This window comes from Triticum aestivum, chromosome 7B, assembly GCF_018294505.1.
Source record: "Triticum aestivum cultivar Chinese Spring chromosome 7B, IWGSC CS RefSeq v2.1, whole genome shotgun sequence".
NCBI lineage: Eukaryota > Viridiplantae > Streptophyta > Magnoliopsida > Poales > Poaceae > Triticum > Triticum aestivum.
Genome location: NC_057813.1, coordinates 210,020,418 through 210,036,408, shown reverse-complemented (window position 1 = coordinate 210,036,408; position 15,991 = coordinate 210,020,418). Strand labels below are relative to the sequence as shown.

Sequence of the window (15,991 nt, the reverse complement as noted above, 5' to 3'; positions counted from 1 at the left end):
CATTCATACATATATACGTGTGTGTGTGTGTGTGTGTGTTCATCATGCTTGTGTGTGTGTGTATGGGCTAGGGGAGGGGCGGCGCCCATGGTGGCTGTAACACCCCGGATGTAACTTTCCATCTTTGTAACTCCAACTCTTGCCATTTTCGGCTATGTGATATGATATTCCCTCCGTGGTTGGGTTTTGTCTTTTGTTTTTCATTTTATTCATGTCATGCATACCATATCATGTCATCATGTACATCTCATTTGCATACGTGTTCGTCTCATGCATCCGAGCATTTTCCCTGTTGTCTGTTTCGCAATCCGACACTCCCACATGCACCGGCGCACCCCTCTTGTCTTCTTTCGTTGTGCGGGTGTTGAACATTCTTGGAATGGACCGAGCCTTGCCAAGTGGCCCTGGTATAGCACCGGTAGACCACCTGTCAAGTTTCGGGTCATTTGGAGCTCGTTCGGTACTCCAACGGTTAACAGCACTCCCGTAGAGGCCTCTTTTAAGTTGCAGCCCAACACCCCTCCAAAACAGCCCAATAACCCATCTAACTCCCCTCCATGCTCTCGGTCGTTCGATCACGATCGTGTGGGCGAAAACTACACCTCATTTGGACACTCCTAGCTCCCTCTACCTATAAATAAGCCTCCCCCTTCGAAATCCCGGATCAAATCCCCCCGAATTCCGGACGAAACCCTAAATTTTCCCCTTCCGCCGCCACCGGACACGTCCGGCCGCAGCCGGACACGTCCGCCTATCCGCGCCCAGCCAACCGCGACGTGCCACGTGGCACTCCGGCCTCCGCCGCCGCCGCCGGCCCGCGCAGCCCGCGCGAGGCCCGCCCGGCCCGCGCGCCCGCCGCCGCCGCGCTCGGCCGCGCCCCGCGCCCGACCCGGCCGGCCGCCGCCCGCCGCCGTGGCCCCGTGTCGCCCCGCCGCCTCGTCCGCCGACCGCGCCGCCGCCGGCCGCCTCCCGCGTCGCCCCGCCGCCTCGTCCGCCGACCGCGCCGCCGCCGGCCGCCTCCCGCGACCCCGCCGCCCGGTTCGCCTCCTCCGCCGTCCGAGCCCGTCGCCGGCCGCCTCCGCTCCGCCGCCGACCTCGCCGCCGCGTCCCGCCGGCGCGCCTCCCGCCTCCACCCGCCTCCCGCCACCCGCCGCCCGGATTTGGTCGGGACTCCCCTCCTCCGGCCGCCCTCGTTGTCTCCTCCCCAACTCCGGCGAGATTCCGGCCTCCTCGACGTCTGTGCGATCCGATCTGGAACCCTAGGTTGATTTTCCCCGACCCCCAAAATCGTCTAAGTCATTTATTCTGTGATAAAATCTTTGCATGTTCATTGCATCACATGTTCGCACCCGTTACTCCGTTTCGTGCATATAATATGTCAAATTGTTCGTCTCGAAGAGTAAATCATTTCATTCCATTGCATCATTTACGTTTGAGGTCATCTTGATGCCCAAAATGCTGTTAGAAGAGGGCTTCATTTCGATAGTTGCAGATTCTTATCAGAACGAGCTCTTTTGTCATTTTTGCCATGATTGATGTGTGCATCCTATGAGGTTGATCCCTAAATGTGTTTTGAACTAGGCTATGTCTTATTTACAGAGGTGCTTCCCATGTATTTTTGTGATAAATGTGGTGACTAGCACAAGCATGCAAACTAGGCTTCATGTTAACTCTGTTTTAGTTCCTGTCCTGCTGTAAAATTGTTGCCATGTAAACATATTGCTACAGAGAGATCCATGCATAATTTGAGATACTTTAGTAAGGGTGTTTTGAAAACATGGTTTTGGTCTATCCATCCATGGTCCTAGTTGCAATTATGGAGTAGTCGAGCATGTCTTTTTCGTGCTCTACTTTTGCTTCAGATCATTTCCTGGCAGATTGTTTACAAGTTATTCAACCTTGCCGGGGTTGTTGTAGTCGATCCGGATATGCTATGATGTTGTTCCTTGCCATGTGTAGCTTCTATGTCATGTCTTCTTGATGGATGTATGCTTAGTTTATCATGAGGAGCTTTGTAGTGAGTGCATCGAGCTCGCGAAGGTGCCTTCATTTTTATTCCAATGCCATGCTTGTTTGCTGGAATCTGTTAACGAAACTTGCTATGGTTACGTGGGTGCCATCATATTTTCTGATCCCTTTTGGCTTATGGTCAGTAAGGGACTTTTGATCTATGCTTTAAGTAGATTCATGTCATGCCTTAGTTTGCTATTATAAGTTCTTGTAGCATGTTGATAACATGCTCTGAACATTGCTTCGTGCTGCTGTTTATGCCATGTCCAGCTTGTTGAAATTATTGCACTTCTCCATGCTTGTTTGAACCTGTTATGATGTGAATGAGCCGTAGCTCAGTGTTCCTCTTTTGTAAAGCATCTCCTGTATATCATTGGCATATGCTTTGTTTTTATGTTGGAGTGCTGTAGCATAGTTTCTTGTTGCTTGCAAAGTAGCATCGTGCTGTAAATCGCAGCGTTGTGCCATTCTTGTATTGCTTGTCATTTGCAAACCGTGCATCCGTTCCCGGTGATCTTTATATCGATTTCGACCGAAATCATCTCATCTTTCCAGCAGCATACTTGGTTTGCCAAGTTTATGCCTTGTTCATCATCTTTCCTTCCGAAGCACGCATAAGCATTGCATATCACTTCTCGCATATCATGACATGTATTGCATCATGTTGCTTGTGCATTGCACCGTGATTTATTGTGGTTCCTTTGCTAGTGTTCTTGCTTTGGGTAGAGCCGGGAGACGAGTACGAGCACGAGGACTCTATTGAGTACGCTTACGAGGATCCAGCCTTCGACAACTCTGAGAACCTTGCAGGCAAGATGACCATACCTTCGAAATCATTTCTATCTTTGCTTGCTAGTATTCGCTCTATCGCTATGTTAGCCCTACCTGCCTTTGTTTGCCATGCCTACCTATTGCCATGTTGAACCTCTAACCATCCTGTCCTAGCAAATCGTTGTCTGGCTATGTCACCGCTTTTGCTCAGCCCCTCTTATAGCATTGTTAGTTGCAGGTGAAGCTGAAGTTTGTTCCAGGTCGGAACATGGTTACTTTGGGATATCACAATATCTCTTGTTTATATTAATGCACCTTATATACTTGGTAAATGGTGGAAGACTCGGCCTTATGCCTAGTGACTTGTTCCACTCTTGCCGCCCTATTTCTGTAAACCGGTGTTATGTTCCTTGATTTTTGCGTTCCTTACACGGTTGGGTGATTTATGGGACCCCCTTAACAGTTCGCTTTGAATAAAACTCCTTCAGCAAGGCCCAACTTTGGTTTTACCATTTGCCACCTAAGCCCTTTTCCCTTGGGTTTTCGCGAGCCCAAGGGTCATCTTTATTTAACCCCCGGGCCAGTGCTCCTCCGAGTGTTGGTCCAAACTAGAGCACCGTGCGGGACCATTCCTTGGCAACTTGGATTACGTCGGTACTTGTACGCTTCGCTTATCCGGTGTGCCCTGAGAACGAGATATGTGCAGCTCCTATCGGGATTTGTCGGCACTTCAGGCGGCTTTGCTGGTCTTGTTTTACCATTGTCGAAATGTTTTGCGAACCGGGATTCCGAGACTGACCGGGTCTTCCCGGGAGAAGGTTTATTCCTTCGTTGACCGTGAGAGCTTGTGATGGGCTGAGTTGGGACACCCCTGCAGGGTATATAATCTTTCGAAAGCCGTGCCCGCGGTTATGAGGCAGATGGGAATTTGTTAATGTCCGGTTGTAGATAACTTGACACTTGACCTCTTTATAATACATCAACCGCATGAGTAGCCGTGATGGTCTCTTCTCGGCGGAGTCCGGGAAGTGAACACGGTTTGTGTTATGCTTGACGTAAGTAGTTTCAGGATCACTTCTTGATCACTCTTAGCTTCTCGACCTACGCGTTGCTTCTCTTCTCGCTCTCACTTGCGTATGTTAGCCACCATATATGCTTAGTGCTTGCCGCAGATCCACCATTTTACACCTTTTCTTGCCTATGAGCTTAAATAGTCTTGATCTCGCTGGTGTGAGATTGCTGAGCCCCTGTGGCTCACAGATTCTACCAAAACAGATGCAGGTGCCGATGATACCAGCGCAGATGGCGCAACTGAGCTGAAGTGTGAATTTGACGAGGCTCTTGGTCGTTACTATGTATCGTTTCCAGATGATCAGTAGTGGAGCCCAGTCGGGTCGATCGGGGATCTAGCATTTGGGGTTGTCTTCTTTTCATTTGAACTTGACCGTAGCCGGTCTATGAGTGTATTTGAATGATGTATGAACTTAATTTATGTACTGTGTTAAGTGGCGATTGTAAGCCAACTCTCGTATCCCATTCTTGTTCATTACATGGGAATGTGTGAAGATGACCCTTCTTGCGACAAAACCACTATGCGGTTATGCCTCTAAGTCGTGCTCCGACACGTGGGAGATATAGCCGCATCGTGGGTGTGACAGTGGCCGCCGGGGGCGAGGGAGAGGGGTTAGAGGGGGAGAGCTCACAGCGGGGCGACGGCGACGGCGAGGCGACGGCCGGGGGCAGCGACGGGCCGGGGCGTGACGCGGGGGCGGCGACGCAGGGACGGCGCAACGGGGATGGGCCCGGGGCGGCGACGGAGACGAGGGCGGCGACGGGGACGGGGGCGGCGACGGGGACGGGGGAGGCGACGGCGATGGGGGCGGCGACGGGGACGGGGGCGGCGACGGCGACGGGGTCGGTGACGGCGTCGATCGATCGATGGGGAAACAAAGGAAGAAACAGAGGGAGAATGAAATTTTTCGAAGTGCTGTATATATAGAAGGCACCTTTAGTACCGGTTGGAGCCACCAACCGGTACTAAAGGTCTGTTTTGGCCAGCCCAAGCGGCGGGAAGCGACCCCCTTTAGTACCGGGTGGTGGCACAAACCGGTACTAAAGGCCCCCCCTTTAGTACCGGTTTGCGCCACGACCCGGTACTAAAGGGGGTGCACTGGCGCAGGTGCGGTGCGGCAAGTTTAGTCCCACCTCGCTAGCCGAGGGGCGACCGCACTGGTTTATAAACCCCCGTGCGGTCGCTCTCTCGAGCTCCTCTCCAAAGCAGGCTTACTGGGCCTACGTGTTCTTTGCAGCCCTGTGGGCCCACTTGGCCTTTGCGGGCCTGCATCCTGACCCAACGACAGGTTGGGTTTCTAGTCGTATGCAGGCCGCTCTGGCCTAGTAGGCGGGCTTTTTTTATTTTTTTTGCTTTATTTATTTTTGTGCTTTTTTGTGTATTTAGAGTTTCTTTGTGAACATTTTTGTTTTAGGTACAAAAAATTACAAACTTTCTGTTAGTGCCCGTAGTTTTCAAATTTGAATAGTTTAAATTTTGAATTATTTGAAATTAGTGTGAATCACTAGTTTGTGAATAACTTAACTTTAAAAATCAGTAAAGGCATGAAAGAATTTGTTTGCACATAAAATTTCTTCACGTTTCAAATGCCAAAACACATAACTACCCTAACTGTTACAGAGATTCCCCTCTGGGTGTGAAACACAGAAGAAAACGATGATAGTGAAGCCGATCACATCCCAGATCTTTGGGTGTGAAACTTTTTCTTCACGTGTGTCCCTTTGCGCCGTAACCATGGAAAATCTTCATCATTTAACAGGATGCTCGGGTCAATATTCACTGTGAATGGAGCAATTTCATCAAACTTTTCATAATCTTCTGACTTGTCTGTCTTGTCATCCACTCCCATGATGTTTCTCTTCCCAGAAAGAACTATGTGCCGCTTTGGCTCATCGTACGATGCATTCGCTTCCTTATCTTTTCTTTTTCTTGGCTTGGTAGACATGTCCTTCACATAGAAAACCTGTGCCACATCATTGGCTAGGACGAATGGTTCGTCTGCATACGCAAGATTGTTGAGATCCACTGTTGTCATTCCGTACTGCGGGTCTTCCGTTACCCCGCCTCTTGTCATATTGACCCATTTGCACCGAAACAAAGGGACCTTTAAACCACGTCGATAGTCAAGTTCCCATATGTCCTGTATATAACCATAATATGTTTCCTTTCCCGTCTTGGTTTCTGCATCAAAGCGGACACCACTGTTTTGGTTGGTGCTCTTCTTATCTTGGGCGATCGTGTAAAATGTATTACCATTTATCTCGTACCCTTTGAAAGTCATTATATTCGAAGATGGTAACTGGGACAGCAAGTACATGTCATCTTCAATAGAGGTGTCATGCATGGTACGTGTCTGCAACTAGCTGGCGAAACTCCTGGTTTGTTCACGTGTAATCCAGTCGTCAGACCGCTCCGGGTGTTTGGAGCGTAGCAAATTCTTGTGTTCATCCATATACAGAGCCACCAAGGCGGAATTCTGTAGTACTGTGTAGTGTGCTTCAGTGAGAGAATGTCCGTCCATACATATTATTTGTTCCCCTCCTAGCGTGCCTTTTCCATCCAGTCTACTCTTATGCCACGATTCAGGAACACCAATTGGCTTAAAGTCAGGAATAAAGTCAATACAAAACTCAATGACCTCCTCATTTTGATGGCCCTTGGAGATGCTTCCTTCTGGCCTAGCACGGTTATGAACATATTTCTTTAATACTCCCATGAACCTCTCAAAGGGGAACATATTGTGTAGAAATACAGGACCCAAAACGTTAATCTCTTCGTATAGGTGAACTAGGACGTGCGTCATGATGTTAAAGAAGGATGGTGGGAACACCAACTCGAAACTGACAAGACATTGCACCAAATCATTCTGTAACCTTGGTATGATTTCTGGATCGATTACCTTCTGAGAGATTGCATTGAGAAATGCACATAGCTTCACAATGGCTAATCAAACATTTTCCGGTAGAAGCCCCCTCAATGCAACCGGAAGGAGTTGCGTCATAATCACGTGGCAGTCATGAGACTTTAGGTTCTGGAACTTTTTCTCTGCCATGTTTATTATTCCCTTTATATTCGACAAGAAGCCAGACGGTACCTTAATACTGAGCAGACATTCAAAGAAGATTTCCTTCTCTTCTTTGGTAAGAGCGTAGCTTGCATGACCCTGATGTATGCCGTCTTCTCTGTGCATACGTTGCTGGTCCTCCCGTGCCTCAGGTGTATCTTTTGTCTTCCCATACACGCCCAAGAAGCCAAGCAGGGTCACGCAAAGATTCTTCGTCACGTGCATCACGTCGATTGCGGAGCGGACCTCTAGGTCTTTTCAATATGGCAGGTCCCAAAATATAGATTTCTTCTTCCACATGGGTGCGCGTCCGTCAGCGTCCTTCGGAACAGGTTGTCCGCCAGGACCCTTTCCAAATATCACCTTCAAATCCTTGACCATATCATGTACATCAGCACCAGTACGGTGGCGAGGCTTCGTCCGGTGATCCGCCTCACCTTTGAAATGCTTGCCTTTCTTTCTTACGGGATGCCTGCTCGGAAGAAATCGATGATGTCCCAGGTACACATTCTTCTTACAACTATTCCAATATATAATGTCGGTATCATCCAAACAGTGCGTGCATCCGCGGTATCCCTTGTTTGTCTGTCCTGAAAGGTTACTGAGAGCAGGCCAATCATTGATGGTCACGAACAGCAACGCCTTTAGGTCAAATTCTTCCCCCATGTGCTCATCCCACGCACGTACACCTGTTCCATTCCACAGTTGTAAGAGTTCTTCAACTAATGGCCTTAGGTACACATCAATGTCGTTGCCGGGTTGCTTAGGGCCTTGGATGAGCACTGACATCATAATGAACTTCCGCTTCATGCACAACCAAGGAGGAAGGTTATACAAACATAGAGTCACAGGCCAGGTGCTATGATTGCTGCTCTGCTCCCCAAAAGGATCAATGCCATCTACGCTTAGACCAAACCATACGCTCCTTGCGTCATCTACAAACTCCTTCCCGTACTTTCTTTCGATTTTTCTCCACTACGACCCGTCAGCGGGTACTCTCAAATTTCCGTCCTTCTTACGGTATTCTCTCTGCCATCGCATTGCCTTGGCATGCTCTTTGTTTTGGAACAAACGTTTCAACCGTGGTATTATAGGAGAATACCACATCACCTTGGCAGGAATATTCTTCCTGGGGCGCTCGCCCTCGATATCACCGGGGTCATCGCGGCTGATCTTATAGCGCAATGCACCACATACCGGGCAAGCGTTCAAATCCTCGTACTCACCGCGGTAGAGGATGCAATCATTAGGGCATACATGTATCTTCTGCACCTCTAACCCTAGAGGGCAGACAGCCTTCTTTGCTTCGTACGTACTCTCGGGCAATTCGTTGTCCTTTGGAAGCATATCCTTTATCATTACTAGCAACTTTCCAAATCCTTGTCAGATACACCATTCTCTGCCTTCCATTGCAGCAATTTCAGTGTGGTGCCCAGCTTTTTCTTGTCACCTACGCAATTCGGGTACAACAATTTTTTGTGATCCTCTAACATGCGCTGCAACTTCTTTTTCTCCAAATCACTTGCGCAGTTTCTCTTTGCATCGGCAATGGCCCGACCTAGATCATCAATGGGCTCATCTGATACCTCTTCTTCAGCTTCTTCCCGCATTGCCGGCTCAGCTTCTTCCCGCATTACCGGCTCAGCTTCTTCCCCCATTGTTGTATCATCGTATTCAGGGAACCCATGGCCAGGATAGCTGTCGTCGTCCTCTTCTTCTTCATTGTCTTCCATCATAACCCCTCTTTCTCCGTGCTTGGTCCAAACATTATAGTGGGGCATGAAACCGAACTCAAACAGGTGGACGTGAATTGTTCTTGACGTAGAGTAATTGCGACCATTCTTACAGCCAGCACATGGACAAGGCATAAAACCATCCGCCCGCTTGTTTGCCTCAGCCGCAGGCAGAAAAGTATGCACGCCCTCAACGAACTGGGGAGAGCATCGGTCATCGTACATCCATTGCCGGCTCATCTTCATTACACAACACCGAATAGACCAAATTAATACAAGTTCATACATAAAGTTTATACAACACTTAAATGCAACAAACAAATAACTCTCTAGCTAAAGCATTTAAATGCAACAACAAATGCGATCAAGATCGCAACTAAGGTAACAATTGATCCAACAGCATAATGATACCAAGCCTCACTATCGATGGCATATTTTCTAATCTTTCTAATCTTCAAGCGCATTTTCTCCATCTTGATCTTGTGATCATCGACGACATCGGCAACATGCAACTCCAATTTCATCTTCTCCCCCTCAATTCTTTTCAATTTTTCTTTCAAGTACTCGTTTTCTCTTTCAACTAAATTTAACCTCTCGACAATAGGGTCGGTTGAAATTTCCGGTTCACATACCTCCTAGATAAAAATATCTATGTCAACTTGATGGGCATAATTTGTCATAAACACGAAATGCAACAAATAGTTTTAAAAGAGAATATACCACATCCGAATCATAACAAGGACGAGGGCCGACGGGGACGGATATCAAAACCATGGCACTATGTATAACAAACAACGTACGGGTAAGATAATTATTATACAAGTAACTATATATCCAAATCACACAAACATCAATTTTTTATATAAAATTTCATGAACAAGAGGCTCACCACAAGGTGGTGCCGGCGACGGGACGGTGCGGGCGATCGACGGTGGTTACGACAGAGATTTAGAAGGCACTAAGTAAACCACACCTACATATGCAAACTAAGTGTTATTTTGACCTCAAATTGCATATAAATCAAATACTACCACATATAATTCCTCCTAAATTACTAAAATCCACAATTAATCACTATATAAACCAATGCAAGAGCTAATCTAGCAATGAGAGATGAAAGGACAAAGTTGCTAACCTTGGTGATCATTTGAATGGATGGGGGCCTGCAAATCTTGACAAATTTGGGGCAAATTTTGTGATGAACTCGAGAGGAAGGAGGGAAGAACAGAGGAGAGGGAGAGAGGAAAGGGGGAAGAACAGAGTGCGGGTGGACGAAGGGTTTATATAGGACGACTTTTAGTACCGGTTCATGCCACGAACCGGTACTAAAGGTACTGGAAGGGCCCCACTCTGACAACATCCTGCCACCACTTTCTTTAGTACCGGTTCGTGGTACGAACCGGTGCTAAAGGTTCGCCACGAACCGGTACTAAAGAGCTCCTCCCGCCTAGCCGTTGGAACCGGCACTAATGGACATATTAGTGCCGGTTCTGTTACAAACCGGGACTAATGTGTCTCACATTTGACCCTTTTTCTACTAATGTGATGAAGTGTGAAACCCAGCTCCCAATGCGCACCGTGCTGTTCGCCATAGATATCTCGACAACCTCAGGGCCATGACCTGGACTGGCACCGTTGTCCAGGAACAGCTTCGGCGGGCCGTGCGTCTCATTGCAGGTGACCATGAAGCCTGGCCGGTAGCAGCCGGGGGTGGTGCCGAAGGGGTACGGGATGTCCACATCGCCGCATTTGCTCTTGCAGCCGGGCAGCGCGATGTTCACGGAACTTGCTGCTGCCGCCACTGTTATGCTGCACCTGAGCAGCAGCACCACCACGGCGCCAACTAGAGAAGGCATTCTCATTTCGTCAATCACACAAATGAAGCATGAGTTTCTGAATGTATCTGTATTGAAGAACTAGGAATTTGCTGCTGTTCATCAAAGTTACCCTGCAGCAAGAATTTATGTGTTCTGGACAACATTTGTGGGGAACTGGAAAAGTGATGACCACGACAACAGATTCATTAGTATTTTACATGCTGAACTCCATCACATGCCTAGAACTAGTCTAAGTTTGCAGATTACTTGACCTCCCAGGCATGACAAAACATATTTTTTACAATGAGACTTGTTCACACACACACCTAGATAAGCATTGCTCGCAGTTTTCTAGAAAATAAAATACTGCACTAAGGGATCTTCCCGATGGTATAGACGTGTGATTTGGTTACTTTGCTTGGAGGAAAAGGCATTTGGCCATACCTTGATGGCTTGCCACATCAGAATAGAGAACCAGTCCATTATACACCAATACACCATCAGAACCAAGTGTGACTAGTGCAATTTTTTATTGTACTACTTATTTTACAAGTACTACCATATAAAACTTGTACAGATTGACGAAAGAGAGTTAGCAAGAGTTTGACAAGGAAAGCTGGAAAGGTACCTCCCGGTGACATGCTTACAAAAAAATCTTGAAAGCTTTGGCTGATATATCTGAACAATTCAAAAGAAATGTTTATGGATCATGACATGCTAGTTATCTGCTTAAAATGAGAATAAACATGAGTTAATAGATTTACCTTTCAGATTGGTTCAGGATTCTTTCAAAGGCAGCAAACTTTATCAAGAGCACCTGGGAAGTCAGAGCAACATATTCCATGCTCTAACTTGGACAGAACCCTTCAGATCACATATTGAAGAGAGCTGCCAGCCCTACGATGATTGGAAAGCCCTGGTACTGGTACCATCATTGTGTATGCAGCGAATTTTATGTCGGAGTACCATTTTGTTCATCCCACCTAGCATCAAGCACATATTGTGACCTTCCTTCTCTCTGATAAGCACGATTATCACTGAGAGTGAATGTATTAGGTTCCATTATTTGAATGATCATCCTTCGCACAGGAGCAGGCCAGCTTCTTTGATTATGCTCATGTGACAAAAACAGTAATTATAGTGTTGAAAGCCCTTAAGTGCAACTGTCCATGGTTTAACAAGTCACTCGCCACTGATAGTGTGATAGTGTCTTTCCCTGCTGGAAATACTACGAAGCAACTTGCTGCCAAGAGATTATTCGGCAAGTCCATTAAATGCTTTCTCTTTTTGGTTTGGTCTTTTAATCTTATTTTGGGGCATTAGTCTTTGCAAGCAACTTCAAAACTATATCAATAAAACCTGCCATTAGTCGCAGCATTGCAGAAAAACAAGAAGCTCAACTTCCCTCTAGTCCTAACACTATTCATTTATACTGCAACTTGTAAAGCATGTCGAATGCCATTGTGGTTTCAATGCATACTCAGTCAGCTTTGGAGTCTTGTTACATCAACCAAAATATTAAAAACTAGACGGCTGTTCTCCATCTTTTATCGGCCCGCCTGACTTGACTGCTTCATGAAGTCGGCATCAAGTAACTAGCCATGCGTATAAGCTATGTATAAATCCAATAATTGTGGTTGCTTTTTCTGTGCAGAGACAAATGAAGACGATAGGGACTCCTTATTATCAGGCATTTGGACAACAGACTTGACAGGCTTGCAGTTCCTTGTACAGAGAACTGCAGGATGGTAGGGATTCCTCATGGCTAGGCATTTGGACAATTGGATTTGACAAATTTTTAGTCACAGAGTCCACACGCAAGGCTTTTACCTAAATGATTCATTACCCTGCAAGCACCAAGAATCTTGTGAAGGTAAACTTGATGATTGCTTAGAACAGTCAGTAAGCGAGGAAAAGTAAGCAGCTATTAATCCTTTTATTAGTTAGCGCCATATGATAAGCCATGTCTCTGTTCTGCGTATAAATGGCACATAACACAGAACATCTTGTGGTTTCACACTACGATGGCTATATATACACCAAACAAAGGGCTAGTTAGCACTTCTGTGTGGCTAAGCTGTGTACAACCACATCACACAAATGAGTATGGCGGGTATAGCAGCTCTGCTGCATCTTCTGCAGCTTCTAGCCATCGTGTTAGTGCTAGTCTCGGCCAACGTCGCATCGCCCAACTGCACCAGCATATGCGGCTATAAGCATACCCTACCCATTCGGCATCAGTGCCGGGTGCCACCGTGAGGGCTTCAAGCTTGCCTGTAACAAGACATATCATCCCCCAAAGCTCTTCATGAACAGTTCTGGCGTCGAAGTGCTTGAAATATCAGTGCAAGACAGCACCCTGTACATTGACAGTGGGATCCTCACCTTGGCGGGGGATGAGTGGCCCGACGGTTACATCCATATGAATTGGTCAGTCCCCCTCGATGACAGCCTATATAGGGTGTTAGCAGGCAGGAATAAAATCGTTGTTACGGGGTGTGGAATCATTGTGATTCTTCAATGGCATTCTCCCGGCACAGAACCTGCAGGTACCACTTGTCACCCAGGATGCATGCCGGGTCATCCTGTGATAGCAACTGATGGCACATGTGCTGGTGTTGGTTGTTGCAGTGCAATGAACGTGCAACCTGACTCAAATATGTTTTCCATCAAGTACACTAGTACAGCGTGGAGAAAGAGAACTTGCAGGTCAACTCAAGTCTTGCTTTGGTGGAGAGCAAATGGTGGAGCAAGAAGAAGAATGCCATGGTACTGCAGAAGGCGGTATCATCTGACACCAGCCTTGGTGCCTCCAAAGGCGTACTACACTCCATACCAGGAGTACCGGTTAGAACGGCTGTCAGTTGGGTGTTCAGTAACTTGTCATGTGCTGAGGCTAACAATTCAAGTGATTTTGGATGACTCAGTGACAATAGCGAGTGCCTTGTGTACCATAAACCCGACGACTCAAGAGGAGGTTACACATGCCAGTGTTGGCATGGCTACGAAGGCAACCCTTACGTGCAACACGGATGCCAAGGTATGCTACTAGACTCCCTGTATAATTAGTACGATTACTTCAGGAGTGCTCAAAGCCACAAACTACTTGCTTCATTACTACTGCAGATATCGACGAGTGTACAAGTCAAGGCGAGTACTCCTGCTTTGGCCAGTGCATCAATCTGATAGGGTCATATACCTGTACCTGTCCGCATGGCACCACTGGTAATCCTCAAAAACAAAAATGGATGTTCTTCAACCAAATCAGCCAAAACAAAAAATTCAGGTAATGAGCAAGATTGGAAAATACTGATCTTTGTTGATAACGTCGTAAGCTAAGTGAATATTATTTGTATTGTCAATATTCATGACTGTTTATTTACTCAAAATCTAGACCCAAGCTGATTGATTATGCATTCTCCAGGATTTGCCATTGCGGTAGGAATCGACAGCGGTGTAGGCACTCTTCTAATTATCCTCAGTGTTCTGATTGTAAGACAAAAGCTCATAGTTTGGAAAGCAAGGAAGTCAAGAGATTTTTTCTTCAAAAAGAACAGAGGGTTGTTAATACAGCAGCTTGTGGACAAGGATATCGCTGAAAGGATGATGTTCAGCTTAGAAGAGCTTGAGAAGGCAACAAATAAGTTTGACGAGGCTCGAAAACTTGGAGGTGGAGGCCACGGCACTGTCTACAAAGGGATTTTATCTGACAATCGTGTTGTTGCCATCAAAAAGTCAAAAGTTGTAATTCAGAGAGAGACAGATGATTTCATCAATGAGGTTGCTATCCTTTCTCAAGTGAACCACAGGAACGTAGTGAAGCTTTTTGGATGTTGTCTCGAGACAGAAGTTCCATTATTGGTCTACGAATTCATTTCAAATGGAACTCTTTCTGATCATCTTCATGTCAGCACTCCGCTATCAGTGCCTTGCTTATCTGCACTCAGCTGCTTCAGTATCAATAGTCCATAGAGATATCAAGTCTGCCAACGTACTACTTGACGATCGCCTCACAGCAAAAGTATCAGACTTTGGAGCTTCTCGAGGCATCCCCATTGATCAAACAGGAGTTACAACTGCGGTTCAAGGAACTTTTGGATATTTGGATCCGGAGTACTACCACACTCGGCGACTCACCGAGAAAAGTGATGTGTATAGCTTTGGTGTCATGCTTGTGGAGCTATTAACAAGGAAGAAGCCATGTGTCCACCTGTCAACACCAGGAGCCAGTCTAACTGCTGAATTCATCTTGCGAGTGAACCAAGACAAACTCTTTGAGATGCTAGACCAGCAAGTTGAGACAAAACTTGAAGTGATGCAAACTGTGGAAAATAATACACCAATGGAACAGAACAATGCCAATGCTGATGATGACAACTTCAGTAGGCGATATAGTATGGAGCAAGAATGCATGTCATCTATGAGTTTGCCTCGGTAACCTGATTGACATCCCTTTTATTGGTTTCAATTAATGAAGTTGGTGCCCCTTCCTGCCTCAGTAAAAATTGCTATAAAAAAATAAAAGAGCTCTTTTTTTTTCTTACTTGGTTCTTCAGTCAATTGTCACGTCCTTTTTAAATATGCTTACAGATAGGTTTCAGCAATTGACAATTATTTTTAGTTTGCATGGAACAAGGTTTCGACTATATTCAGAAGTAAAGTTAATAAATAATAATAAACAACCACATGTATATATTTTCAGAAAGAGACCACGTGCCTCAAGTTAGATGGCATCATCAGCCATATCTTTCAGAATCCTTCCTAGGTGTAAACTAGCCAGAGATTTATCGTGTAGCTGCAAAAATAGAAGAACAGTTAGTAAATAACCTATTCTGATATGTGTAAAAAAAAGCAGCAGTGTGCTGATAATGCCCATTGATTTTAGCCTTAATGCACTCATAGTTAGAATTCATATGGACACAGAAAAAGCAAGGAATATGCATGACAAGGAAAAACCCACGGTCAAGATACAACATAATTGTGTCATATCTTACCCTAAAAAAGAAGTGTCATATCACAGGTCCATGGAATGTTTCTCCATTAATAGCAAGTTGGCAACTCTAAAGTGTGTTGATGGTGAGCTTTGAAAAAGTTATGCCAGCTTTTGCTATAGTGCCAATACAACTTCGTGTCAAAGGAACATGACAATACAAGATATGGTGTAAACAACAAGAAGAGTTGCCTAAGTCAAAAAAAAAAAAAACAAGGGATGGTGTAAACAACAAGAGTGCTTGGTTTCCGAACAGAGTCATATTTTGAGTTTCTCGTAATCTTCCTAGATGGCAATGGATATCCACCAAATATATTGGGATTCCAAGCTCCAACAGAATCAGACAACAGCAGAACTTCCATTCCGTAATATCCGTTGAAAAATATCACTTTCTTATATGCACTGCTAGCACATGCAATAAAGTCCAGACATAGTCTAGGCTACTATAATCCCTCAGTTGGCAGCCAGAAATGATAAAAATGATAATTGAAGTAACAAGTGCTAGTTTCAAATATATTTTCTAGAACTCCTACA

General features: G+C 45.9%; 2 pseudogenes; one reads left to right on the top strand and one right to left on the bottom strand.

Moving 5' to 3' along the window:
- LOC123155764 (putative wall-associated receptor kinase-like 16) overlaps window positions 1-14,040 on the bottom strand; it is a 31,477-nt pseudogene extending 17,437 nt beyond the window's left edge.
- LOC123157839 (wall-associated receptor kinase 3-like) lies at window positions 13,879-15,221 on the top strand (annotated as a pseudogene).
- Window positions 15,222-15,991: the final 770 nt, after the last annotated feature.